Below are 7,195 nucleotides of genomic sequence, written 5' to 3' on the forward strand. Positions count from 1 at the left end.
ATTTAAATTGTTGCGCGCAATCTTCAAGTTTAATCGAGGCAAGTAAGCATGCATCATCTTGGGACGTCACATGAGCAGCGTTTTTCATGTGAAGTACATCTAGAAATGGTGCTTTAGTCATTGTCTTGAACACCTTGACCTAATTCTTGGTACCGTTCATCTATGACTTCGAATTTAACTGTCCGGGTTTCGATCAGCTTTCCGCACGTACTGGATATGGGGTGTTCCTTTAATACCATATTGAAAAACATTCACCCTCATTCAGCGATATTCGCTACTGACCACGAAACATTTTTGATGTTAGCTTGCTATTGCTAAAAACCCGTCCCATTGTAGCCACAATGCTAGTGTATGATGCCAGAAGCGATTAACGCGAGCTTATTTCTTATTTGAACTTGTTTGAACTTATTAACCCGAACTTATGATGTCTGAATTTTACTGACAGTTGAGCAGTCAAGATCTGCATCCAGAATTGCCCACTGCTGGTGTCGATTTCGACAATTATATTTTCGGGCATAGCGCGGCTATAATTCCGTTTTAAAGTCCGCCTGCTTTCAATGTTTTTTAGCAGTCCAAAACGCAGGCAAACCTTACTGGGCTCAACTTTGGCAATCAGTAACCAATGCTCGGCGCGGCGCCTCCACTCGGCTCCATTGCGTTGTGGTACGGACATGGATCTGTTACTAAGCTAGTAATCCGGCCGGCCAGCCCCACGCGCGTGGTTTTCGTAGTGGTGTCGACTGTATGCGCGCGGCCGGCGCTGGGTGGGGCAACGCTGCCTGCCAATAAGGGCGATCATTCATACCCTGGCGGCCGCTGTAGGAACTAGTTTGGAAGCTTTGATCTTTGGACATTCTGTACCTTGGACAATACGTACATTAGACATTCTGTACTTTGGACATTCTGTACCCTGGACATTCTGTACATTGGACATTATGAAACAGGCCCGTTTGGAAACTTTGGTCTTTGGACATTCTGTACCTTGGACAATACGTACATTGGACATTCTGTACTTTGGACATTCTGTACCTTGGACATTCTGTACATTGGGCATTATGAAACGGGCCCCTTCCACTCTGCGCCATTTTGGAAGTTATTTCTCATCTTGGACATTGTGTACCTTGGACACTCTGTTCTTTGGACATTCTGTAACTTGGACATTCTGTACTTTGGATATTCTGTACCTTTGGACATTCTGTACCTTGGACAATATGATGCGGACCCACCCAGTACAGAGGCACATACGTTGGGGTTAACGCCCCGTCATGGGAGCCTACAATCTTCTCATACCACAGCCAAACAATATGGAACAAAGTGAGGACTTCTACATGCGTCTACAACATTACCATGTTGTGGCCAAACGGTGCATTCACGCGTCAAGCTGAGTGACATGACGTAGCGCAAGTTCACTACTAATCTCGTCATCGTACATCTGCTCGAGCTCCACAGCTGCGCCCAAAGTGGTTGCATGGTCGGGAGTCGGCACCGAGCCCTGGCTGCCGCCGGGTGTGAAGGCGCTCAGGGTCCATGTAGCGTCGGCTGGCTCCTTCGTAGCCTGTGAGATTCTGCAAGCAAAAGATAACGAGCGGTGGAAGCATCACAGTGGATGTGGAGATGTGATGTGGAGTTAATACCTATGATGACTGCAACAACTAAGGTGGGGACTTATTGGTTACTCTGCTCTGGCTTTAGAGCATAGGAGCAAACAAGCTGCATTAATGTTTTATACAGCATTGTCCATACAAGACTACATGAAAATGTGCAATTTCACGAATCAGACAGATTTCAGGCTGCTAGCCCCTTTAGTCATCTAGGTGTTCATACAGTCCTTATAGTCCCTGTAGGTCTTACTAAGTTCCTTGTGTTTGGCACGATATGGTCATTATAAGACAGTGTCAATATCAATCATTATTGCAAGTTTAATCATCTATGTCATTACTTAATGCAGTTTGTAGTATAATTTTGTATAAAACAAATTTCAGTCTTCTTGTTCAAAAAGTAAACTAACTTTCAAAATCCAACCCAAAAAGAAAGCACCCTGACCCAGATTCTGGTCTTCATGATGGTGTAGCTCCAGGAAGCACTGGGGTGCCTGGAACACCTTCCCTGTGCTGAAAACAATTAAGGACATCAGCGATCAGTATCAGAGAGATTAACAATGTACAAAGCTGTCGCACAATGTACAGGTTATAGGACAGCACTGTGACATGTGTGCCAAGCATGACACACAACAATGTTTTACTCGTTCATCATATAAATATTGATGTCAGAAATGACTGCAGCGCACTGAAATGCATGAATGAATGATGACTGAAAGCGGATATGGAAATGAATGAGACAAAAGGTGATCACGGAAATGCTATGTGCGTTCTAATGTTGAATAAGCTCAAGCCCGAATGACAAGGCCAAATATGAAGTGTCTGACAAAGAAAGTTAAAGAAAACCTAGGCATTTACAAACCTGCAGAGAGGGCACAACATTGGTCCTAAGCCTGTTCCTCTTGGCTGCCAGGCTGGAAAAGGCATGTGATGGAAAATGTGCCTGGGACACTCCATGCCCGCCTCCCCCGCCCCCCCCCCCCCCACGATGATTGGGAAATTAGATTACTATACAATACAATGGACATCTACTTCAAATGAGTAATGCAAATTGAAAATATCTGCCCACAGTGTGTGCGTTAATGATTATGCTAAGTGGTGATTCATCAGGAGTTCATCTGGGCTGCCAAAAATGTCTGACACATCTTGAAATGCTCGTCATCCCAAAAATCAGTGACACAAGCTGAAGCCATGCACCTATGAACTTTGCAAGCTGTGAGCATGGCGCATAGCTGCCACCAAATCTAGTCAATAGTAGCAAAATTAGTGTTTTTAAGTAGTGGCAGCAGCATAGCAATACCCAATCAATGTCCTTGCTGGAATATGACAGTTCGGAGCTCAGCCCAGTGCTATTCTGATTACAGCACATAGAGTTCAGTGATATGTTGAGCACACTGATGATTCCTGTAATCTGGAACAATGAATAATTTTTGACTGCTATCCCTGATCCTGGCCTGACTGACAAAATTCACACCGTTCATGCAAGTTTATGCAAGTTTATGCAAGCCACCTGTTTATGAAGTGGTTACATCAAATAGCCAAGGTGCGGCTCCATGACGGTAGTGAGATAGGTAGGAGATGGAGACAAGTACGATGACGATGATGATGATTTGGGCTTTAGGGCGCGCCATTTACATTGGTCATGTGGTGCCCATAACCTAGTGATGGAAACAAGTAAAAATATTTGAATTTACTCAAAAATGTTATAGAAAGCCACTTGCCAATGTGCCATACAATGTTCTCCAAGAGCGTGCCATACTTGGTCCTAGTCAATTACTCTAAAAATTAATATTTTGTATATTTTTGTAGCGATGAAGTACATAAACAAAACTATTTCTGAAATCGATGTCAACCGTAAGCCCAGCTTCTAGCACTTGCACCCGCTATTCAGCTGCCGCGTGCATCTGCTTTTAAAGACTGTTTAATTTTCGAGGGCATTTTTGCCGGCATGTTTGAAGGCATTTTTGCCATTTTTGCGGGGCGCGTTCGGCCGGCAGATACTCTTGTAAAATCATCCGTAACGTTGGGTTTTTTCGGAATGGCGTTCGGCAGTACCGTCACGGAAAATTGTCCGATAATTTCCGTAGCGATGGAGAATCCCGGAGAATTTTCAGAGCATGGTCAAGACGGAGAATCTGTTTTCGCCATGCATAGCTATGGCCGTTGGCTGTGGATGGCGTATGGGAGACTCTGGGGAATTATTTCCGGACCGGTCGAGTGCAAACGGAAAATCTCCACGGACGATTATCGAAGAGATTATTATTTGTTAAATAATATTTCCCTTGGCCGAGCACGCCCGTGATTTCATACTCATTCCTCAAACTGACAACAATGGAAAGCGACCGCATACCATACTCGAGGCTGCATGCCATATTGAGACGTGCATACCCTGAACTTATTGCTGAGATGTCAGTGATACGCCAGACATATTCGGCGTGAAGTGTTTTTAACAGATTGGGAGCGAGGTACTTACGCGAACACAGTCAAATCATTTTATTTTGTCCTGCGATCACCGCACACACATCACTCCATGTTCCGCACCCCCACCGATGTGAACAGGACACTGCCTGGGAGTGGGGGGAAAATGCCCGTCGACAAATGCCGCAAACCCGAAATTCCTCACGCTTATGTTCGCGATACGCATTCAGCAGTACAATCTTAATGACAGCCAATCACCTTTCGCCTATTGTAGCACATGTGCAGCGTTATCGTCTTTGCGAATGAATCAGCCGCCATACGGCTTTTATCACAAATGAAACATAAACAAACGAACGACCAATCACATCACGAGTATCTTATGACGTTTCTATGACGTGATTAATCAGAAGGCGATTTTGAAATAGGGGAACTATAAGGATTTTGACGTTTTGAGGTTGCGTAACTCAGGAACCAAATCGTTTTGGGTCTTAAAAATGACATGACCGTGAGCTGCATCAAAAGGTCGTTAAGATGGCTATTTCAGTTCAAAACGCCATACAAATGTGGAACATTCTCTTTAAACTCAAGCTGAATTGCGAATCCACTCATGAGTCAATCCTTTTGGGGTGAGTTATATGCTGTATCTGCCCACTACGAAAAGTGCTGGTTTGGGTCATGGCCCGAATCATATTTGTCATACGGCACATGGGCTGAGTTATGAACTAAATATTTTCAGTAAAATTATATCAGTGAGTTATGTGGCTGAAATCAAATTGGCAGCACAAGGAGATACAGTATGCCCTGGGCAAATTCACATCTCGTTTCAGTACCAACATTAAGACCATGCAGCATAAGTTATAAAACATTTTACAGCGCCAGCACAGAATTCGTATCACAATTTCTAAACATAAAGGACAATGTTGTTCGTCCTGAAATGTGTCCAATGTCAGCTAGGAACCAGAGGATATATATATATATATATATATATATATATATATATATATATATATATATGTATATATACATATAGATTGATTGATTGATTGATATAAAAATATACCAATAAATAGCCAGAGCTTAATCGTATATTTGATTTTGCAACCTGCATGAGTCATCAGTAAAGGCATTCAATATAAGCAGTTTGACCGAATTCAAACGAAAAATGGAGCAGCTGAGTCATAAGCTCAATGAGGCTCCACACTCTGTGAGCCAGTCCGGAACCGATTTAAGACATTTGAGTCAAACCCAAGTGTAATCCCAACCGCTGCAGTCTCGAGACTAGTATCCCGTTCTCCGCACTACACGGATACCAATCTTTCCCAAGTCCGCGTAGTCCAGGTTATATCAATATCATACCTAGCCGGTAGATAACACTCTTCTGTAAACAAAGTGTAAGAGCTTCTCCATGCACATTTGCCAACCGTCCCCCCTCCCCCCCTTCACCTCACCCACGCTCCTCACCGACCAACTGACCGACCTCGCTACGCCTTAGCAGCAACTCGCAATCAAATGAGAATTGGGGTGCCAAACAGTGAAGGTTTCCGCTACCATCGAACGAAAAGAAATCCACGAGGTTCACCTCTAAATAGCCTCATTCCCTCAGGGCCCCGTTCTTAATAGGCAACTGGAAGTTATTCCTTACTTCGAGTAAGCCCAGTTGATTGATGACGTAGATTCCGACTTACCTATGACGTCACGGCCCAAGCCCATTGCTTACTTGGCCGAGAGGCGAAGTAAGTGCGGTACCTCGTGGTTATTTACATAGCAACGCATAGCAACGCCCACGGCGCGTTTGCGGATGGGGTATGTTGGACGCGGAGGGTTTCCTCTAGCCCCCTAGATCTGCCATTTACGAGTTACGCTACGGGTACGAGTTACGAGTTGCGAGTTACGGGTACGGGTAGTTTACTACTATTGGTTGAAAATGCATTTGTCAGACTTGTTTGCTTTCCCTTAATGACAGTTCGTCAGGGGTTGCAGGTCACGGCATACCTGGCCGAGGCGCAGTAGGTACAATGATGTGTCAGCCATCATTGCCTGCGTAGTGTTTCGATCGCAAATGCACACTTAAATGCATTGTAACTTAACTTCTTTGCCCAGGTGCTACTGCATTATATCAGTGAAAGTATTCCTGTAAGGCAGTGCGTATACACCCTCCCAAACAGATGGCGGTTACACACCGGGCTATACACCCCGCCCCCCCCCCCCCAAATCTTTCAGATGGGTGTACGTGTCAAGGATATGCGGATTGGCAGTCTTGGAGGGAAGCAAGTACAAAAATGAGGAATCCCGTGCAAAAAGTCGGATCTATGCGTGATTGACATCAAACGATCACGAAATCCATCAACTTTGAACCAGTCCTTTTCGGATCACGAATTTTCAGCCGCCGAGCATACATCTCTAGTGGATAGGTGGTTAGCGTGCTGGTCTCGTACGCTGGCAAACCCGGGCTCGAAGCTCGATGACGGTCGTTGCTAAATGGGTGGCTTCATCAGCGCGCTCACGAGCTCCCTTCGGACCGGCAATTCCGAAGCTGCCTCGACCAATCACTCGTCAGTTCTGCGGTCTGCTTTCTTTTTTCCTGGAATACCCCGCTCACTCAGCATTGCCTGAAGCTTGTATTCCAACTTTGGAAGCGCCGGTAGAATTGTACGGCAGAGCAGCTGTGCAGCGGCAGTCGGGAGCAGGACCAGGGTTGCAGTGTACGTTTTGCGCCGTACGCGCAGATGCATTGCCTCGCTAGCCAGTCGACAAAAGGGTTTTAAGTTGGTGAGACGATGTAAGACGTCGCAGCTGTGCTTCGTGGTTTGGATAGTGGAAACTGTATGCGGCTCCAGCTGTTGCTGTGCAGTGTTTACGAAGATTGAGGTACTGAGTTTGATCACAATGTGATAACTAATAATACGATGCCTGGGTCCCATTATGTATTGCATGATTGATTTCTTCACTGTCTTATGACAAAGGCCTAGTGTCAGGAACTGGCTATGGAGATTTCATTTTTCTGTTCACTGCATTTAAATGAAAATGAAAGGTGAGTGGTTATGTTTTCCATGAATGAGTTGTTGGTTCCATGAACAAATTCTGTTCCCTGTTTTGTTGTGAACCAGTCTGTTCGAATCGCTCATGGCATATGACTATGAATGTAAAGGAATTAAATGACCGATGTTTCATTTGTGTAT

The 7,195-nt window shown here is 44.8% G+C and overlaps 1 long non-coding RNA gene across 1 annotated transcript; it reads right to left on the reverse strand.

Annotated features, from left to right (window-relative positions):
* Positions 1 to 1,144: 1,144 nt before the first annotated feature.
* LOC119113268 (uncharacterized) lies at positions 1,145 to 3,322 on the reverse strand. The gene is made up of 4 exons (XR_005095872.1): positions 3,109 to 3,322; positions 2,461 to 2,512; positions 2,044 to 2,111; positions 1,145 to 1,565 (listed from the first exon to the last, which is right to left on the reverse strand). It is a non-coding gene; the product is annotated as an uncharacterized LOC119113268 (long non-coding RNA).
* Positions 3,323 to 7,195: the final 3,873 nt, after the last annotated feature.

Source organism: Pollicipes pollicipes, unplaced genomic scaffold (genome assembly GCF_011947565.3).
Source record: "Pollicipes pollicipes isolate AB1234 unplaced genomic scaffold, Ppol_2.1 Scaffold_7261;HRSCAF=8764_pilon_pilon_pilon, whole genome shotgun sequence".
Taxonomy (NCBI): domain Eukaryota; kingdom Metazoa; phylum Arthropoda; class Thecostraca; order Pollicipedomorpha; family Pollicipedidae; genus Pollicipes; species Pollicipes pollicipes.